A 23,581-nucleotide genomic window follows, 5' to 3' on the forward strand; every position below is an offset into this window, starting at 1 on the left:
GGTGAATTGTGAACTTTTGTTAACTATTCAGAATTGTAGGCTGTAGTCATTTCCAGACCATCTCCTCAATTTTGCTTTATTGTAAACATTGTCAGACAGGTCTAGCAGCTCTGATCAAACAATCTTTGACATGTAGTTGTAATGTCACAGATCAGGTAAATAGATTCCAGCAACTTCTAATATTTTATACTGTTCTTAATTTTCTGCAGTTACTGGGATTAAGTCAATATATAGTCTAAACTGAGAGCAGTTACCAGTCTGTGTATCTGGTTGCAGATTAACTAATTGTTCTTCATATGAAACTTTCTCTAACAGTTAACATTTCAGTTGTTATGGGTGCTTTATAGCACATTGCTGACCTCATCAAGATGCAGTCTTGGGATGTGAAGATGTTGGTAGCAACTAACAATGAAAACCGTAGAGGTTAGGTCATACTTCTCAACCTGCTAGCACAAGAAATCTGGACAGAGTCTGAAATAATGGTGAGACAAAGGCCCAAAAATAGGGACAGATCTTAAATATTGATCTTATAAACTTAGAAAGTTCCTAGAATAATACAGTTTGTGTTAGCATGCATTTGAAGGCTAGGAAGTCTGAAACTGAAATGTATGCCATTATTTAGTGACATCAGTCCTCATGATTTGCCAGAAACCCCTGAATTTTATAAGGAACAGACCGTAAATATGAGGCAAAAATCTAGTCATACTGTAAATATCTGGACAGTTGAAAGGTATGGAGATGGCACTGTTCCCTGTGTCATACAGGCTGAGATCAATTCCCCTCTGACAGAATGAGATCTGAATAGTAAAAAAATATCTTCATAATGTGAGAGAAAAAATGGAAGTGAACAAACTGTGACTTTCCAAAAGGGTTTCTAAGGACTGAATGACATATAGATAAGGAGACAAAACTGTACATTTTAAAACATTGAACAAGAACCTCTTTTTTTTTAAATTACAGTGATTGCCAGTCCAGCCAAAGCAAGGTAGTGAAGCTGATGTTTCCCTGTTCTGTTTTATTATTTCCTTTATTGAGTATTGCTCAATCTGCTGACTTTGCATCAGAACTTGAAAAGGCTCAGGAACCCAAATGTGAGTTGGCAACAGTGGCATCAAGTCAATAATATTTAATATATCTTGAATGAAAGAAATATAAATATATTCCTAATAAAACAGTGAAGATATTTGTCCACTGTGACATAAATCACAGCAAAGAACAGATTAAGAAACCTTGGTAGGATTATCCCTAAAAGTAAATTGCATGCAACTCAAAACAAACGGTCCAAAATTTCACAAAACAACGAGTGTTTTTCTTATTTGCTGTAAATAAGCACCTCTACACCCCACACCTTCTCACACCCCCACAAGCAAGTCTATATATATATATATATATATATATATATATATATATATATATATATATATATATTATAAATATTAATATAAGCACCTCTACACCCCACACCTTCTCACACCACCACAGACAAATATATATATATATATATATATATATATATATATATATATATATATATATATATTGATATATATGGATCTATGTCAGTTAATCAAGCTTTCAGAAACACAAAATTCTTATTCAGTGAGATGATATGATCGAATTTCTGAAAACTCGAATGTTAAAAAAAAAAAAAAACACAAAAATCTATTTTGTTTTTTACATTTTTTGCAGGAGGGCAAGCCCCTCAGCACCCCCATGTCCCCTGCAAATTATATACACCAACTTCGAGATCACACTACATTGAGGGAAACAGTAAATTTCCTGATCATCACTGTACTGTCATCTCCATTCGAAAGCTTTGAGTTTTCGGAAATTTGATCATATCGTCTCGCCGATATGAATTATGTGTTTCTGAAAAATCAATCAACTGATAGGGATCCATACTTACTCTGGGAAAAAGTAAAATGTACTTTAAGTGCATATTTCTGCTTTTTTTAGGGTTCAGTAATCTCAGACACAGCAAAAGTAGCTAGAATCTGTTTAGAGTTAATACATCTTTTGAAAAAGACACTGAGCAATGTTTGTGTTTAGACGTATTACTTTAGTAAAGGTTCATAGGTTTATAGGTGTGTACTAGGCTAACAGCCCTGGTGACTATATAAGCCTAGCCCAAGAAGATTCCCTGGCATTATGCTGCCCAAAGTTAGATCCCAGTGCCCCTGTCAAACAAGGCCACTGATTTGATACCCGGGGTGAACTTCCTATTGCCCATCCACTCATCAAGATTTCTATTAAAAGGTGCCAGTGAAGTGCTGTGCTTGACGTGAATGGGACGCTTGTTCCAGAGTATGAGAAGTCTCTAGATTAGGAACCTGTCCCTCTTATGGTAATGAGGTTTAGGTCCCTGGAGCATGTGGCATGAAGGGATTGGGATTTCTTTAGGTGTAGCATATCTAGCAGCTCTGGGTCAGACATGGCGTTGTAGGTCACGCACAGATCACCTCTAAGTGAGTGATAAGAGACAGACAGAGTATAGCTGGGGTTTTTAGAGTCTGTCCATATAGGGCATGTGTCTAAGGCCTAAGATCCTCTTAGTGAGGTATTTTTGTGGCCTTTCAAGTTATTGTATGTGTCTAGTGAGATAAATATCAAATGGGGCATTGTATTCTATAATAGGTCTAATGAGGGATAGGCAAAGAGGGATTATGACCTCTTTCTTCCTGGATGAGAAACCTTTTGTAATGAGATGTGCTACATAGAAGGACTTTCTGACTACAGTGGCAATGTGGTTATCAAAGGAGAGGTTGCTGTCAACCTGTGTCCCCAGGTCTCTTATCACACCTTCGGTGTTTAGTAGACTACCATCTATGTGGTAGTTCAAGGGCACCAAATTTTTCCCAAAGGGAATGACAGTGCACTTTTTGGCACTGAACTTAAGGCCATGGTTCTGGCACCAGTCATGGGTGTCAGTGAGTCCTTTTTGTAGAATGTCTACATCAGTTGGAAAATAAGTAATAACTCCCAGTTTTCAATCATCTGTGAACTTGGTCAGCCAGGGTCCCTTTGTGTTGGCTTGAACTTCAGATAAGTAGATGCCAAACATGACAGGACGTAGGACCGATCCTTGTGGGACACCACTTGTAATTGGTCTGTCATCAGATTTGGAGTCTACTACTTTCACAGTGTGGGTTTTATCAGTGAGCCAGTTGGCAACCCATCTTATGACATAGGGGTTTATGCCTAGTTTAGCGAGTCTATCTATGATTCCTGAGTGACGGATGGTGTCAAAGGCCTTGGAAAGATCTAGGTAGGCTGTGTGAACTATCTTGCCCTCATCCACAGCTCTGGTGACAGACTCGAAGAAGTCTGTCAGGTTAAGCAGGCATGATCTACCTTTCACAAACCCAAACTGAGTGGGGTGCAGTGTTTGGAGATGCCCTATGTCCTTATTTATAAGGTCCATGATGATGTGCTCCATAGCCTTACATATCAGACTCATCGGGCAAATGGGGCAGTAGTTCCCAGGGTCTGTAGTTGCTCCCCCTTTGTGGAGTGAGATGACCATAGCACTGTGCCATTCAGTAGAAACAAAGCCTGAAATGAGGTTGTGATTGAACAGGGTACTCAGGTTCATAGGTTGGTGCTAAGCTATCGGCCCTAGGGCCTATACAAGCCTAGCCATAACAATTCCCTGGCTATTTCTTCCCACCCTATTTACTTCCCTGGACCCCTGTCTAGCAGGGCGACTGACATGATCCCCGGGGTGAATTTCCTTTCTCCCATCCAATCGTCAAGGTTCCTTTTGAAGCGGGCCAAAGAGGCGCTCTGCTTGACATGTGTGGGCAGTCTATTCCAGAGTCTGAGGAGTCTCTGGGTCAGGAACCTATCCCTCCAGCATGTTTTGTTTATTGTGATGACAAGGTTTAGATCCCTGGAGCATGTGGCTCTGAGGGATTGGGATTTCTTTAAGTGTAGCATGCCCAACAGCTCTGGGTTTGACATGGCCTTGTATGTTAAGCAGAGATCGCCTCTGAGTAGACGATATGTGACAGAGTATAGCTGGAGTTTTTTAAGGCAGTCAGTGTAGGGTATCTGCTTTAGGCCTGTGATTCTTTTAGTGAGGTATTTCCGTGGCCTTTCCAGTTGTTGCAGATGTCTTGAGAGGCACATACCAAACGGGGCATTGTATTCTATAATGGGTCTAATGAGGGATGAGTATAGTGGGACAATGACCTCTTTTTTTTCTGGATGAAAAGCCCTTAGTGATGAGGTGTGCCACATAGAAGGATTTTCTGACTGTTGTGGCGATGTGGTTATCGAAGGTGAGACCACTGTCAACCTGTGTCCCTAAGTCTCTTATCACACATTCGGTGTTTAGTGTCCTGCCACCTATGTGATAATTCGCAGGTACATGTTTTTTCCCAAAGGGGATAACTATATATTTCTTGGCATTGAGCTTGAGCCCATGGCTCTGGCACCAAACATCTGTTTCTGTAAGGCTCTTTTGTAGAATATCCACATCATTTGGGGATTCAATAATGACTCCCAGTTTGCAGTCATCTGCGAAATTTGTTAGCCAGAGTCCCTTAATGTTGGCCTGTACTTCAGAGAAGTAGATGCCAAACAAGAGTGGTCCCAGGACTGAACCCTGAGGCACTCCACTTGTCACTTGTCTGGAGCTGGATTTGGAGTGGGCTACTTTTAAAGTGTGGGTTCTGTCAGTAAACCAGTTGGCAACCCATTGAGTGACATAGGGATTAATGCCAAGCTTAGTAAGTCTATCTATAATTCCAGAGTGGGGGATGGTGTCAAAGGCCTTTGTCGAGGTCCAGATAGGCTTTGTGGACTGCCTTACTCTCGTCCATGGCTCTGGAGACTGATTCGAAGAAGTTAATCAGGTTCAGGAGACAAGATTGGCCCTTCACAAACTCAAATTGGGTGGGGTCCAGTGTTTGAAGGTTGCCAATGTCTTTGTTTATAAGTTCCATGATAATACGTTCCATGGCCTTGCAGATCAGGCTCATCAGACTGATGAGGTGGTAGTTCCTGGGATCCAAGGTGGATCCCCTCTTGTGGAGTGGGATAACTGTAGCTGTATGCCACTCAGTGGGCACGAAGCCTGAGGTGAGGCTATGATTAAACATGACACTTAGGCGAGGTGCCAGTTCATTTTGTAGTTCATGTAATACACAGCCCGGGATGTCATCTGGTCCCATGGATGCTGTATTCTTAGCTTTGGAGAGTGAGTTTTTTACCTGTGTGGCTGTTATTAACAGAATTTGGCAATCTTCTGGTATTAAGATGGGCCATTTAGGGTTCGGAGGGGATGAAGTTGGCACTGAATTGATCTTCCAGGATATTGGCAATATCCTTGGGATCAGTATATTTAATGCCATTCTGTTGTGGCTCAGAGCAGATCTGAGCATTGCCATTTAGGTTCTTGACATAGTTATAGAATGCCTTGTAGTTGTCTTTGGAAACTTTGGCAATTTTATTTTCATAACTAGATTTGGAGGATTTTATGAGGGATCTCAGCTTCTTACTGAGGCTGGTAAGGGAGTTTTTTGCATCCTGGGATTTTCCTCTTTTCTGCAACAGCTTCTTCCTTTTGTTGTAAAGTTTGTTTATGGTAGGAGACCACCAGATTGGCTTCCTTTTTTTGGAGAAGAGCACCTTGGTTCTATTTGGGATGGCACAATTCATGCATGAGTGGATGTGCTCATACATTCCCTTAGTGTAGGATTCAGCAGTCGAACTTTCAGTTCCCGTCTGCATGGGTGTCATGAAGTTTGTCACTTCTGACTTGAGCAGCATGAAGGTGGCTTTGGAGAAGTTTTTTTATGGAGGTTTCCTTACTGGGGGGTGGGGGTGGGATGTGGATGTTAAGGGTGATTAGTTTATGGTCAGACTTGACCAACGAGGGGGTGGCCATAGGTGTGGAGCATCGATTGCCCATGTTGGTAATGACCATGTCTAGGATATTAGAGCCCCTGGTGGGACTATGGATTAGTTGATCCAGGGTGTTGGAATTTATGAATTCCAAGAACCGTTGGGCAAAGGTGTTGGTGCATGAGTAGTTTTCCCAGTTAATGGCACGGTAGTTGAAATCACCCAGTATTAGGGTGTTTGTTTGTATCTTAATATTTTCCAGTATGTTTAGAAAGGTGTAGTGAGAATCTTGGGGCATGGTGGGGGATCTGTAGCAAGCTACAATTTGGATTGCAGTCTTACCTAGTGTTAGTTGCACCTGAAGAATTTCAGATGCATTGTGTTGGGCAGCTAGCCTGGTAGTGTGAATATCCTTGGTGAATATGGACACTCCTGTACCTTTAGTGTTTTGGTCCTGGTTTGGTGGCCAAAAAGTGTTGTAAGAGTTGTAGCCTGGTATTGCAAGGGTGTTCTCTGGAGCCTTGAACCAGGTCTCAATTATTGCACAGATATCGATGTTCTCCATTTTTAGGAGTGCCTCTAGAGAGTGCAATTTGAGGTTTAGACTTCTAGCATTGAGTAGCATTACCTTCAGAATTTGCATGCTTGTACCTGTTATGGTGGTGATTTTGTCCTTTGAACTTTGCCTAAAAAAGGCACTATAGTGGTGGCAAGAGCCTTAGCCAGTAACCTGAATCCCAGGGGCGACAGGTGCAGACCATCTCTGTGTGGTGCCAGTTCACTTTGTAATTCATGTAGAACACAGCCAGGGATATTATCAGGTTCCATGGAAGCTGTATTCTTGGCTTTGAACAGTGCGGCTTTTACCTATGTAGCCATGATAAAAGGGACTTGGCATTCCTCAGGTATTGTGATAGACCCTTAAGGGGGGTAAAGTTCACACTGAACCTGTCGGCCAATATGTTGGCAGTATCAGTTGGTTCTGTATATATATTGCCATGGTGGTGTAACTCAGAGCAGATCTGAGTATTGCCATGTAGATTCTTGACATAACTATAGAATGCCTTGTGGTTGTCTTTAGAATCTGCAGCAATTTTGTTTTTGTAGCTAGCTTTAGAGGATTTGATGATGGATCTCATTTTTTTGCTGAGGCTAACAAGGGAGTTTTTCCAGTCTTGGGACTTCACCCTTTTCTGCCACAGTTTTTTCCTTCTGTTGTAGAGTTTGTTTATGGTGGGGGACCACCATCTTGGTTCTGTTTGGTATGGCCCGTTCCATGCACTTGTGTATGTGCTCATACAGTACATTGGTGTATGATTCAGCAGTCATGCACCTATTTTGCATTTGCATGGGTGTCATGAAGTTTGCCACCTCTGTTTTGGCTTTGGAGAAGTTTTTTTACAGTGGTTTCTTTTAGGGCGGTGAGAGTAGGATGTGGATATCCATGGTGATTAGCTTGTGGTCAGATCTGACCAGGGAGGAGTTGATTACTGGTGTAGAGCAATGATTGCCCATGTTAGTAATGACCAGGTCAATGATGTTTCTACCCCGGTGGGGGTAAGAATGAGTTGGTCCAGGGTGTTGAAATTAATGAATTCCAGAAAACGTAGAGCAAGTGTGTTGGTACATGATTCATTTTCCCAGTTAATGGAGGGGTAGTTAAAGTCTCCCAGTATAAGGGTATTGGGTTGTACCTTAATATTTTCCAGTGTGTTTAGGAATATGGAGTGGGAGTCTTGGGACATAGTGGGGGATCTATAACAGGCTACAACCTGGATTGCAGTTAGAACAAAAAATAAGTTGTTTTAAATAATTTAGTGGCTAAGCCTACTAGACAGAAATGATTTCATTTAAGGGGAAACTCTGGAGTACTTTGATTAAGGTACTTATCCAGTCTGAATGAGTCATACAATATGTAAGTGGGATCAATTTAATTAAACCCATATCAGGAAGACGTTTATTAGGAGCTGATAGCTTTAACTCTATTATACTGCCAGCTTGCGCTGGTGGCATAGTGGGGTGGCTCAAATGGCTGGAGTTTGACTGGTGGCTCTAGCATTTGGTGAATCAGATAAGGTAGGGTAAACATATTGAAGGGAGAGAGCAGGCAGTCTGACTCTGCTAGCTTTGACAAAGGCCAAATCTCGGTAAGAATGTCAGGCTGGGAAGTGCAGGAAGGGCCAAGGGAGTGGCCATTGTATGGACCAGGGGAGAGGGAGATGTTCAGGTATGTCTTGATTACCACCCAGTCAAACTTGATGTGTATACACACTAGGAGGAGGGAGAGAGTAAGAAAAAAAAGTGATTGCTGTTCAACATGAGGTGAGCCAAGGTTAGGGAGGGACTGCTGGCTGATGTTTCTGCAGTTGGGAACAAATCCCAGTGTACCACTGTGGCCTGTCTAAGAGAAAGCCAGACTAACTGCTTAAATGGTCAAGACCAGCTACAGCTCTACCCCCACCACACACACACACACACACACACACACACACACACACACACACACTTCCCTGCAGCACACTTACAGAAGGAAAGAACAGCATGGAAAAAAGAAAACTCTGTGATAAACTGACAAACATATATCAAAAATTTGTGGTGAGTTTTGAGATAGGGTTGCCACCTTTTCAAATGTTCAAAGTTGGACATTTTTTGTAGAAAAGTCAGAATTTGCAGGGCAAACATACCCATGGCCAGTACAAAGGACAGAACTTCACTTTTTTGCCAAAATAAAAGTTTATTCTTGTAGCATTTGAGTTGCTTATGCTATTTCATATGCCATTTAGGGATTTCAGATAAAAATAACATTTTTTATACAACTATTAAAGAAACTTTAGGAAATATTTTTGTCCTACTATATCAGGGCATTTGTCACTTTTTGTTTTAATTTTTTTCTCAGGGTACAACTGCACAAAGAGGGACTGTCCCTTGAAAAGTGGGACAGGTGGTAACAATTTTGAGAGGGGAGAAATATATTTATAGAAGAGGGTAAAAAAAGATACATGTGTTTCATTAACATATACATAATTGATATTTGATTTAGTGAAACAATTAATTCAATCCTAATTACAGCAAAAATCAGGCACTGTTTTATTGAGATTTGTGAACTGTGGGGGTATGGCAGTTTCCCTTTCATCTGACCCTGTGTGCTATTTGTGATAATGTATTTAGAAATGTGGGGATGTGTAGATACAGGAAGGGATTTTCACACCCTCAAAATATGGTTGCATTTTATATTTTGTGGCAATGGAGTTGTTTCACTTATCAGCTTTTCTTTTTTAAATTATAGTCTGATGTTACAATTGTGAGGATCTATTAAATAAGAATAAAGGGTGAACCTAGAAAGTAATATTTTAAAATGATATTAAAGACCCCAATTAGATAGCAATTAGCCACCCACTCCAATGCTACCTTCCACATTGTCCCCTCCCCTTTGGTCAAATAATAAACAACTGCTTACCATGTACAAACCACAAAGGGCTGCTGGGGTCAGTCTCTATTACACTAGTGTAGCTAGAACTTGGAATACAATTCCTGTATCAATCAGGCCTATCACACACCTTTGTCTTTTCAAACCAATACTAAAACACTTCCTCTCTGCCTCCTGGCTTTGTCCCTGCTCCTTATCTGGGACATAGCTCACTAACACCATTCATCACCTTTCTTATACCTCCCTTTAAAGCACTAAATCACTTATCCTGCTTATCCCCTTCTAATACCTCACTTTATTGCACTTCTTAAACCACTATACCTACCTCTAATTAGCACAACTAAATTACTGTTCCATCGCTACTTCTCTGTTAACATTCAGACTTGCTTATCTCCCCTAATATCTCACTCTATTGTATTTTATAAATTGCCTCTGACTATCTTATACACCACTCTTCTATCTGTAAAGTCTCAATACAAGGTTTGTAAATTTAATGTTTGTGAATATCAGTACAGATTTTATTATACTGACTACTATGCTATGTATTCTTTGTTATAAAATGTGTTATTGTAAATACTGATTGCATTAAATGTGATATCTTGGAGCTTTCTCTACCATGCCTTTGCTGAAAAAGGGCACCTGTGCCCAGTTGGACTATCTTGGTAAACAAATGTCAATAAATAAAGGAAAGAAGGAAAGCAATACATACGTGTTCTGAGGAATCAGATGTCATGCGTTAGACCCAATTTGTCCACATGTGCTTTCCTGTCTGAGGACACTGATTCTCTAATTTTGCTTCAGGACTGCCTGAAAGAAGTTTAGGCTATTTTGCAAGTTGCCCATGGGTACTGTAGTCCTTTCTGTCCTTATGCCAGGGCTTGGACTCTCTCTCTCCCCCTCTCTTGTTCTCTGCTTCAGGGAAAGGCTACTTGAGTATTTATTATGTCATTGGTGTTGTTAATTGAACCAAACACACATTTTCAACCTCAGCTTGGACCAGAAATAGTTCAATTGCAGTTTACATACAGTTAAATGCAATGTGAACCAGGGTATGGCATATACTTAAATACTGAGATATACAATATAATCTATGAAAGCTATATAATGCAAGTAGCTAAGGCGACAGGGAGCTTGTATAGGTGTGTATTTTCTGTGGTAATAAAGAATTGTTTCCTGTCTGCTGTGGCAGTGTTCCAGTATCAAAATCCATAGTCACATTTTTTTCATGAAGCATTGTGTCATTCTCATGCTTTTCTGCTTCTAGCTATTCATGACTTTACAATCAGCTCTGAAGCATTAACATACCAGAGATACTGCCATGTGGAAACCATAACACTTACATAATTACACAGTACGCAGAAGCAAGTGTTTCAGGAACAGAAGGTCTCTGCATTTAAGCAGAACTGTAGCTTACAAATGCTAGATTAGGGAAACATGGTAAAAACCTCACTGATTAATTTGTGTTTCATAATGTGAAAGGACAAGGTTAATATAGCCTGTGATGGATACTAATTATTTTTTTTGTTATGTGGCAACTATTTTTCAAGCTTTGAAATCACAAATAATATATAATGCATTAATATATTTTTAGCTCAGAATTTCTAACATTTCTGACCCTGAAAAGGATGGGATGAAAAATTCTATTGTATGCCTGATGCCTCATCGCAAGAATCATGAACTACTGTCCTATCACCGCTGTGTACTATTAAACATCTCTAAACAACTGTCATCACATTTACTGTATAATATCAAGAGACAGATGAACTAATATGAAGTTTCATAAAACATACTTTGTGTAGCATGGTTGAACTGCAAAATGTCTTTTAGGAACTCTTCTTCACTCATTCTGTATCATGAAGAGTAACTCAGGGTATAATTCATATCATAATTCATACCATGGTGAGGATGTGTTAATTTATGGTTAATACGCTGTTATAGTGTTAATATACCGTTAATACACTGGTGTATGGTGAAAGGGGTATTTTGCAAGTATTTAGCAAGTAAACATGCCAATTGTCTTTTACAACACAGCTACCCTAGTAAACCACCATGCTTTTAAACGTGCTTTTAAACAGGTGTATAAATGTAATATTGAATTTCTACACTTTATTCTGTTTTTTCAACTACTATTTTGATTGTGTGTTTGTGTGTTTTAATAAAGAAGATTCAACTTGAAATAACATGTGCTTCCCTACTTTCCTTAGTGGATTTATACTTTGGAAAGTTTTTAAAAGAAATTATTTCTACCACCTGTTATTAGGTTGAATATTCACAGTATGCTTTTTATTAGGTGCCATAATTCTAGAGAATCTTAGATCTTCCACACAGAGAAGTTAACTAATTATTTGTTTTTGGACCCAGTATATTGACATAATGAGTTTGTAAAACTTCGAGGGACAACACTGAGAGTGTTTGTTTTGGATGTATTAATGTCTATGTTTTCTTCTGAACTGGGTAAACAGGCAACTGTGCTTTTTAAGTAACACTTGAAATATAGCTTCCCAAATTTCTAAACCAATAAATGATAATAGGTGGGTTTCTGAAGCTTTCAGATGTCATTTTCTTAAGGCCTGAACAGGACAGTGCACCTGTCTGCATCGATAAATGTCATTTTAAAGTAATAAGCATACAGTGTTAGGTCACTTAGTGATTACCAAACACCTCCAATACTTGAAGCTTAATGCACTGCTGCAGATGCTGCATTTCAGCTGGACAATAACTACAGGTCTTGGCCAAATCTCCCTCTCCTAGCTTGGGCTCCATGGAAGGACTGATTAATTTGTTTCCTTCTCTGATGATGTCTACCAGTAAGTTCCAGGGTTGCCACAGCTAAACCTCCCTATCACATTCACTTGTGTGTATATATATATATATATATATATATATATATATATATATATATATATATATAGGTTCATAGGTTCATAGATTGGTACTAGGCTATCGGCCCTAGGGCCTACACAAGCCTAGCCATAACAATTCCCTGGATATTTCTTCCACAATATTTACTTCCCTGGACCCCTGTCTCCCATCCAATCGTCAAAGTTACTTTTGAAGAGGGCCAAGGAGGCGCTCTGCTTGACATGTATAGGCAGTCTATTCCAGAGTCTGGGGAGTCTCTGGGTCAGGAACCTATCCCTCCAACATGTTTTGTTCATTGTGATGACAAGGTTTAGATCCCTGGTGCGTGTGGCTCTGAGGGATTGGGATTTCTTTAAGTGGAGCATGTCCAACAGCTTAGAGTTAATTAATTATTAATAACTATATTCAGAACACAAATACAATGTTACTTCCTGGACATCCTTGCCTTATCCCACTGTTTTTATTTCTTTACTTAACCATCCATTTAATATTATTCTCACATTATTTTCATACACTGAAGCAATTACTTTTATTATTTTATCACTTATATTGTATTCTTTCAATATATCCCATGAACATTCGTACAGTATCCTATCAAATGCTTTATTAAGATCTCCTACCATAACTTTAGCCTCAACCTTATTTATATCATCATCTATTGGTTCTCTCATTACCACTAATAATTCTTGACTTCCAATCCCTTTTCTCCAAAAATCATATATTCAAGCAATTTATCTATTTTACCTCCTAACCTTTTCTCTTATTATTCCCATAAACATCTTACAAACTGCATTATTCAATACTATCAGGCTCAAATTTCTTATATACAACTTTTCTCCATTCTTTCATATAAATTTCATTACTCCAATACATATTTCTTGTTCTACCACTCCTTTTTCTAATCATTCATTTAATACTTCCACAAAATAAACTTTTTGCCATGTTTATATTATTATACATATGATATTCAATCCCATCCGGTACTGTAGCTTTTTCAAAATTTCTTTCAAAATATCATTGAATTCTTTTATACTTATATTTTCTTCTAAACTTTCATTATCTTCTTCATTCAGTTTAACTTTCCATTTCTGTCTTTTTATCTCCTTCTTTCTACGTATTTTCTTATCATCCCAAATATTTTTTTCCTGTGTAATCACTCTTCCTTCTTTATCAACCTTCAATTCTTTTATTATTCTCTTGTTCTCTTTTACTATCTTATTTAACAGTGCAACCTTTTCCTTTTTTCCGTTGTAAAAATACCTTTACTTAAAGAACATTTTTTTTTAATTTCTTCTGGTTCATTTCATCTGTTTGCTTCTCTTTTTCATAAAAAATATATCTTATCTCTTAACACTTCTCTAAATATTTCCTAACTCAACTGTTTGTACTTTTGTTTCTCTTTCATTCTTCTAACATCTTGACATTCCGAAAAACACTTTTTATATTTTCTTTGAAACTTATCCACCAACTTTTCCAATCTTCAAAAAATTATCATATCTACATGATCTTTCCATAACTGATTAATCTCTCTGCTATCATCCTCATTTAGTTCTTTTTCATTTAATCTTTTAATACCTTTACCTGCTTTTATATATCCTTCCTTTTCAGGCATTTCTACCCAGAATGCTAGGTAATCTGCAAAAACTGTTACTTTTTCCTTTCTGAAAAACTTTCAAATAATCAAATATTACAAAATAATCTATGTCCGTGTTTATGTCATTCTTTTTATCAGCCCAGTGCACATTACCTCGTATATGATTTTCTGCTTTTTAGTATTTCTGATATAACTACCATCATCTCTTTCTTTCTTTTTTCTTAAATCACAATTAAAATCCCTCACAAATATTATTTCCATATTCACTCCAACATAATTTACATTTTTAAACAACATTTTCTTTCTTTTTGTGACATATGCATATAGTGCAGTAATTATATATATATATATATATATATATATATATATATATATATATATATATATATTTCTTCCACTTATGTCTATTACAGTTATTCTACCTATTTCTAGTATAGTGTAATCTAAAACTTTTATTGTTTCATGATGTAATATACATAATCCCGAACATGCATCTTTTCCCATATTCTAAATGTTACCATCCAATAACTCACCTGTTTGTAAACTTATTTCTTCTGTTAATATTCTTGTATCTTTTAATATAATGGCATGCATATCAATTGTGGAACACCATTCCACTACAATTATTCTTTTAATATTCTTTATACTGTTAGCATTTATAGCTAAGATTTTCAGCTTTCTTCCCATACAACTGTTATCCCATTCTACTTCTATACTTTGACATTTTTATTTTCTTTCACAACTACACTTTTAAATTTCCTTTTTCTTTCATTCTTTTCCCTATACAATTATTTTTTCTATTAATCTTTATCCAGTTTGAATATTCATCTTTACTTGTTTCTTGTACCATTCCCTATACTTTATTTTCATTTTTCTCAAGCACTATTTTCTCCCCTTTACTATTTTCTTGTACTATAACCTGTTTTTTGTGCTCATCTTCTAAATTTCCTTCTATATTATGCTCACATTTCTGTTTTTACTCTTGTTCTTTAACTTCTATATTATCTTCTCACTCCACACCATGTGTGTCTGGTTTGTCCGCATTTTCTAAACATTGTATTACATTTCTTAGCTTCAAGCCCAGATCTACCACAAATAAAACACTTTCTTTTGTCACAATTAATGATTAGATGATCATCTTTTCCATAAAAAAAACATGTTTTCAGTTGTCCCCTGTATTTAACAAAATCCCTATTTCCTTCTACATTTATCCTGCTCTGAATATGTTAATTTTTTTCATTTACCATTTTCAAAACTGCACTACATTCCCATTCCCCAGTCCAAAACACCATATTACCATAAATTTGTGTAACATCCATAAAGTACAGTTGTGCACACTTACCATAAATGTAGATGTTCGAGTGTGTTCACTGCTGCAGTCCCAACCACTGGGGCCATCCATGCTGTGGCAGCCCCCAGCCAGTCCGAACACCAGAGCCAAGGCCCTGCGCATCCACTGCTGTCACTCCCCGGGTGATGCCAGGTCATCCCAGCAACATATATATCAGTTGCTGGGATGACCTGGCGTCACCCTGCGCATCCGCTGCCATCGCTCCCCGGGTGACGCCAGGTCGTCCCAGCAACATATATATATATCAGTTCCCACGTGAATGTTGAAGTCTTCCAGTAAAACTACAGTTAGTAGGTTGTAATCTAGGAAGAAGTACTTTCAGCATCTCCATGAAACATAAAGAACTTGAATAACGTTAAATGCATATATGCAAACAGCAAGACATCAGTTATCCTTTTGTATATGTGACAATTTCATCTTTCTCACAACATCCAACTTTCTGACATCTAAGTAGGGGGCTTATGAGCAGCTCCATAACCATATGAGATCTTCTTTAATGGGCAATGCCAGAGTAGAAAAAAAATCTCAAATGAAAAGTCTACTTACAAACCATGCAACTTGCTTGAGGTAAGACCAACTATAAAAATCTGGCAGTTAGCACGGAGGTTAAAGTTGCAAGCTGTAGTTGCTATTGTACAGGACTTGAGTCACTCAGTTTTCTGTGTGACTTTGAACAAGTCGCTTAACCAAACATTGCTCCCAGGTTGTCCCTGAAAAGGGACTGTGTGGCCAGTTGGCCTATATGGTTAACATATTTAACTGGAACTTTTTAACTTCCTTCACAGGTTCTGCCTCTTGCCCAGAAGGGAGGTGATGCTTCATATTTCTGAAAGTAGTTTTCATTCCCATGGTGTTGTCTGTCCTAAATCCCTTTTATTTTCTGCCAACCACTGTACTATCACTGTTCCACCCTAAACCCCACCCTTAACGTTTTAATGGATGAACCCATACTATAGCTCCACAGAGGTTTTTTGAAAAATACTCTGTATTAAAACATGCAATAATAACAGAACACAGTTTACAAACCAAACAATAAATGGCAAGCCAGTAGGTCACTAACAATATTTAGGGCACATTATGATGTTAACTGATGCAAAAATATTCATGTTAAAAAGAGTAACTGACAGAGGCAACCAGAAGAAGACTATTTATAGAATTGACAGTGATCATTCAGTATTTCACTTTCCACAGTGAGTGAGATGATAGCCATACAAGATAAGCTATCAGTAATCACAAAATCCCAAGCCTCATGGATAGGTCAGACTTTTTGTAGTAATTCATAGATGAGACTGAAAATGAGGAACAGAAATACAGATAGTAGATGACTGAAGATGTTTGAAAAGGTCACAAGGTTTAGCAAATACCAGAACTACAGGACTAAGTAGACTGAAGGTAGCTTTTCATCAATGACTTCAAGGTGCTCCTTTTAGAAATGTACCTAAAGCTACACAAGTGTTTAATCCAGAGTTTTCCCAGTGTTGACAGGAAACTTCCCATGCATAACAAAATGATGCAATACAGTTCCTCTTGGCACTCAAAATATTGCATCCTATCAGTGTTTCAAAATGGCTATTAGGTCCCACCTAACCATTAACAGGTAATGTAACTGTGAGGTTATTGACTTGGTTAAATATTCAGAAAACTTCCTTTACATTTCCACTTTCTCAATATATGCTGTTGAACATCCACTGGATTGCCTGTTAAATTTTCCTGGGCCCCACCAGAAATGTGTGTATATGTGCTCAGTCATATATTTCACTAAATCATCTAACTCTTGGCAAGTTTCACCCCAAATCAAGAAAATAACATCCACAAATTGTTTATAGAACAATGCATCACAGTAAAATGGATTCTTCCATGGCCATACTCTTGTTCCCAAACTCAGGGCAGATAAGTACCTTATTTAAAACAAACTGAATCTTTAAAGATGGTTTAGAAATTAAGACATTTTAGAAGGTGATTTGTTCTCATTAAATATTGTAATTGTTTGTATTTCATGGGACTGTCTGTGACGTGATTGTTTCTGAATCTCTTTATATAGCGTCTTATTCTTATACGTATTTTAAATGTCTGAGGAAATACTTGTATGCGTGAAATCTTGTGTTTATTAGGCATTTTTTTAGTGAGTTTTCTCAGACAGATTTTTTTTTTTCATATTATTGTATTTATCCAAGCTTGTTTTATCCTCTGTGAGCCACCTGGTGTGCTGTTTGCACTTTTCTGACCTCCTAATTCAAAAATCTCCTTCTCTCTACCCTTCTGTCCTCCTCATTCATGAGTCCCCCCCATCTGTCCTCCTAATTCATGAGTCTGCCTCTCCCCCCTTCTACCCCCCCTAATTCATGAGTCTCACTCTTTCCTCCCTTCTCTCATCCTAATGTAAAGAGTCTCACTTGTTTCACTCTTCTGTTTTCCTAATTCCTGAGTACAACTGCTATAACCCTTTGGTCATCCTAATTCATGAATTCCACTCTCCTCAGACTTCAGTCCTCCTAATTTCTGAGTCCCACTTTCCCAATCCTTCAGTCCTCCTAATTCCTAAGACTCACTCCCCCCACTTTAAGTCTGACAGAGTTTCATTCTTTCTACAATTCTTTCCTCCTAATTTATGAGTTCAGCATCCTTCCCCTTCCGTCTCCTTAATTCCTCTGTCTTAATCTCCAACAGTTGTAAATGTTTGAATCTGTCAAAGTGAAGGCCCAATTTACATAAACATAGGCTGCCATATTAACATTCACCTCTGAATACTGTAATTACTCAGTTGGGAGTTGCTGCTCAAATGGACACCAACAGTTTGTGAATCTTCTTCCTATTATGTTGATGTCATGGTCCTGTAAGGCTTTCTGAATATTGTTGTATATGTTATGGTGGGCTTTTTTGTAAATGTTATATATCTAGAACTTTTTCCATTAGATCTGTGCTGCATAACAGTTCTGTCTAGTCGGTCTATTCACTCAAAATTATTTTTAATTAAAAAAAAGAAATAAAATAAATCAAACAAAAAAGTAAATGAAATAAAGGAAAATATAAAATACAAAAATAATGGACAACTAAATCAATTAAAATAAAACAAATATAAAATAAATTTAGTGGATGGATGGATGGATGGATGGATGGATGGATAGATGGAGGGATGCCCTAGACTTTTCAATCCCTGTGGCCACTTTCTGCCCTGTGATTTCTATTCTTTTTTCATTACTGGAAGACCACACCCTAAGAAGAGATCAAGCCAGGTAGAGGATTTTTGGATCGAAGCAGGTTCTTTATTCAGACAATTGGGTCAGAAAGGAAGATCAATTTCCTTCAACAAAAAAGACCTAAAATACCTAAAAAGACGAAAGCCACAGGATCAAAAAAGTCTTTAAAAGGTCTCAAATAATTCCATCTTTATTCTTTTAAAGATTACTTAAAGAGAACAGAAGTTCCAGTGCACAAAGTGGCCATGGGGCATGCAATGTCCTTTTAAGGACTCAGAGAAACATTATCAGGGAAATCCTATCAGAGACTTGAAAAAAAACAGAAGCTGCAGGGCAATAAAAGTTCTTCAAAGGGCTCAAAAACAATACCAAAACAGTCTTCTTAAAAGACTTCCAAAAAGGTAGCAATGTGCAAAAAAAGTCATTGTTAGGATCTAGTAAACACAAAGAAAGCAAACATACAAATAAAAGTCTTTCTAAAAGCTAGAACAACAATAAGGACAAAGAACAAGAGTCTTTTCTAAAGGCTAGGACAAAGGTTGAACAATATAAAAAAAGCTCATAACCACCTTGACCAAATCCCTTAATTTAGCAATATTCAAGGAATTCAAGTAAATAAACATCCTACAATTATATGATGAACTCTCTAAGTTCAAATATGATTGTACCTCACAAAATGTAGACAATGCTAGTATTTATTTCATTTATTTATTTATTTTATTTTACATTTGTTAACAGGGGGTGTCTGACTGAGCCGAAAAGGCCCTTTTTCAGCAGAGATGTGTGTGTATGTATGTATGTATGTATATATATATATATATATATATATATATATATATATATATATATATATATATATATGTGTGTGTGTGTGTGTGTGTGTGTGTGTATGTGTGTAGATATATATATATATATATATATATATATATATATATATATATTTATTAGGGTTTACTTTACAAGGCTGAAATCCCACTTACCCGACTTTCAAAATGCTTAGATAAAAAAGCAGACAACCGCATGTAACCGACATCCCAGAACATGGGTACGTAACCGCTTGGCCATCATGTTGAAGTTTTCCCCTTACCCCCACAGTATTGTGATCTTGGAGTTGGTTTATTTAGTTAGGGGGGTGTGGGGGGCATAGGGGAGTGTGGGGGCAAAGCCCCCACATTGGTGGGTTTAATTTAATTTAGTATTAATTTATTTTTAGTTTGGCCAAGTGGTTACTTACCTAGAGTGGAAAGTCAGTGTTCTGGATATTGGTGATATGCGGTTGTTGGATTTTTCATCTCAGCATTATGAAAATCTGGTAAGTGGGATTTTGGCTTATAAAGTAGGACCCTTTTATATATATATATATATATATATATATATATATATATATATATATATATATATATATATATATATATATATATATATATATATATATATATATATATATATACATTTGTGTATACACATCAAAACTAAAGATCCAGAAATCAAGGTTAAGATAAAAAAGGTTATCCAAGTTACTGAAAAACACCATCAAAAAATGAAAGCTTTCCATGAATTTCCATGAATTGTTGTTTTGTATATTAATGACTGGACTGATGAACTAAATAATGTTAGGCATAGAACAAATGGAACACATTTAGGAAATGATGTACCTATTTTCTGCAAAGATCATTCAACCCGTATGAAACAAGATGATGTCCCTGACAACTTTTGAATTCTAGTTGCTAGTATTCAGCAGTCTGAGGATCCAGTTTGTTTAGAAGGAAACAAAAAGAGAAAGAAAGGACGTTCACAACAAATAACAAGGAAGAAAAAGAAACTGACTAATGACTGTAAAGGAAATATAATACGTAGTAAAAAGGACACTAGCTTGTTATGTAACACACACGTGACAGGAAATTATGATATTTTTCTATCAGAAAACATTAAGTCTACAGAAAAAGGCATCGTCTTTCCAATGAGAGAAGGTAGAAAAAAGAGGCAAGGGCAAGTGAAAAGGCAGAAATCAAAACTGAACGTGGAAGGACTGAAGAACATTACTGTAAGAAAAAAAGAAGAGAAAGACAGATGTTGACTAAATGGCTGAAGCTGTAAATTTATACCAGCTGGATGAGAATTTAATACACAATGAAAACAGTGAGATTAATAAGACTAATGGTGATGAAGCTCTATCCTTTGTAATGATTGACAGAGCAGATACTGCAGCAGATATCACTGTATTAGAAGCTGAAGATTCTGCAGAGCTGGCCAGCAAAAATATTCTTGTAATTGGAGATTCAGTTATTCGAGGAACTGATACTTAGATTTGCAGAGATGATAATGAACATCAAATAGTGTTATGCTTGCCAGAAGCAAAAATAGAAGATGGGTGACAAGCCTTGGAATGCCTTAATGTAAGGAAGTATGGATCTGTTTTTGCTCATGTTGGTACAAATGATGTCACTTGCAAGGATTCTCTGACTGATAGTAGGAAACTGTCATCCCTCTTAGATACTATAGCTTGTACTGGTGTCGGGATGTATTTTTCACAAATCACCTATAGAAAGGATAGTCCGGTCACTGTGAATATAAAGATTTTTTGGGTAAATGCCTTGTGATGCCCATGCACTGGCCCAGCAATCAAGGAGCCTCAATCTTTACCACTAACACCAGTGAGGAGCATCCATATAGGGAAAGGATAATAAATACACACACACAGTAAAGTACAATTTCCCTTAAGAGCACACAGAGATCACAGTCCATCTGGGGCTGATTTCTCCCTTTCTCTCCAGGTCCCCAATAAGACTCCCCACTGGCACAGCTATAGGGTCCAGATCTCAGCCTAGTGATCAAGCTAAAACCTCCAGCACCCTCTCTATCCAACCAGTACTTCTTGTCCCTGCCCAAGTAGCTGACACACACACACTTTGAGATAAGAGTTTATACAACCACACAGAGACTCCTGGGGAAGGCTGGCACAGGTTCTCCAGCTGTGCCCCTTTTCTGCCCAGTCTAAATAGTAATACCAGCTGCCACCACCCACTAATATCAGCTACTCAAAGGCCCTTCTGAAAGGGTATCCAATTATTACTGTGCAATATTATTATCCAAATGGTAAGTGTGACTGAACAGTCAAGACTTATTAGAGTGACTTGGTACAGTATCACTATATACATGCAATGTACTCTAGAGCTTAAATTAACTCTACATAAAACAGCCACAGTTGAAAGGTCTAGTCTTCCTAATTTCTAGCTATTTCTAAGAGAAAACACAGTTCTAAATAACTTACATATAGAGCAAAGCAGTGCTGGTGATGTTGGATGTTCTCAAGACAAAATGCTCAGAGCTCTCTAATTCTCTCTCTTTAACTTAATAACACAGAGTTGCTTCACATGACATCTTTCTTCACACTTCTCTGATGTTCCCAGGCTAACAGAAACTACATTTACATTCCTCACACCTGGTCAGAAATCAGAGCAATAAAGGACATTTATACATGCAACTTCTACCCATTAACTCTGGCCTCAAAACAATAGGCAGAATTCCTTCATCCAGACATATCAGCTCCAAATTTTGACATCAAAGATAGTCATGAAATGCTTGACTTAGCTTTCTTACAGCAGAGTGCACTGTTGTTACATTTTTGCAGTTCAATATCCAATGCAGTCTTTTCATGTTTAAGAGAACAAGCCTGTCACTTACATTAATATTTACAAATGACAGAATTATCTACAAAATTCTATCTGACTAGGCTGGCAGCCTTTACCTATATTCACATACCTACATGGAAAAAATGTCCTGTTTTAAAAAATGGAAATGTGTAGAGCATCCAAGCCTTGTCTTGAGCACAGATGTGTTCGGACAGAATAGTGCGCATTTGTCAAGATCAGGGAAGAGAATTTTTGCAGCAGATATTTTGCAATATTTGACAAACACTAGGCAGGATTTTTGCCAGGTCGAAAATTTAACAGTTCACAGATAGCAACATTTGATGCATCTCTGATGGTTGTTAATGCTAGGAGCATTAATAATAAAGTTTTTTTTTATTGGAAAAATTGCTACGTTCCCACAAGATTGATGTTGTTATTGTTTGTGAAACATGGTTAAAGAACAATGACTGGAAAACAGTTCTGTCAGGGTATAAATGTTTTTACTGTAACAGACATTCTAACAAAAAAATCAGGTGGTGGTATTATAATAGGGATTAAAGATAGCTATGAGATCTGCGGTTATTACATGTTCAGTTATGACACCAAAACTATAGACTGTGTAACTGTGACAAGAAAGACAGCCCTGGAACATATAACAGTTGGTGGAGTGTATAGACCACCAAAGTCAAGTGCAGATGGCTTAGAGGAGTTCATACATTTCTTGCATGAAAAACAGGAGGGAAGAATAATATTTGCTGGGGACTTAAATTTACCAGAAACAGACTGGAATAATATTGATTCAACAACTTTAGTAAGGAAATTATTCACAGCATATATTCAGGAACAACAATTGCTTCAGATTAAAAAAAATAAAACTACCAGGGGACGGAACATACTAGACATTGTTTGTTTTCCCAAAGAAATTACTGTAACTTCAACTCAAGTTTTACCACCACTGATGTGTAGCGATCATGGTATTATAAAGATTAATCTGTTGCTAGATAATTCTGCCAAACTGAAATCTAAGCCAATGCACAGAGGGTTAATTACAGATTATATGGAAGCAAAACCATCGCTGTATAAAATTAACTGGAGTGAGGTGTTCAATGGAAAAATTGCAGATGGAATATGGAAAGTTTTGAAAGAGAAATTGAGTGCAAAAAATCAAAAAAAGTTTTACATCAGGATCTAGGCATACATCAGGGGGATATATTTCCATAAGAACAAGATATCTGATTAAGGTGAGAGACAAAAAATATAAGAAATGGAAGAGAGGTCAAACTACAACTTTAAAAACTGAAATAAACAAGCTGGGCAAACAAATTAACCATAGTGTGAGGCAAGATCAAGAAAAATTTGAAGAAAAGTTATATAAAGATATTAAGCATAATAGAAAAACTTTTTATAGATACATAAGATGTGGAAGGAGTAAAGATACACAAATTGATAAACTATGCAGATTCTAAAATTTATTCTCAGACACAATAGATTATAGATATAGTTACAAAATCTTATGCAAAACAGTTTGGCTCCACAAAAGGAATGATAAGTTGTCCTAGTGACATCCAGGCAACCCCAGATACTGGAATTAAATTAGATTATATTGAAAAAGAACTGCACAAACTGGATCTAAACAAAGCACAGGCAGTAGATAGAATTAGTAACAATGAC

The sequence above is a fragment of the Protopterus annectens genome, chromosome 9.part0 (assembly GCF_019279795.1).
Source record: "Protopterus annectens isolate FY-2018-M chromosome 9.part0, PAN1.0, whole genome shotgun sequence".
NCBI classification, from domain to species: domain Eukaryota; kingdom Metazoa; phylum Chordata; order Ceratodontiformes; family Protopteridae; genus Protopterus; species Protopterus annectens.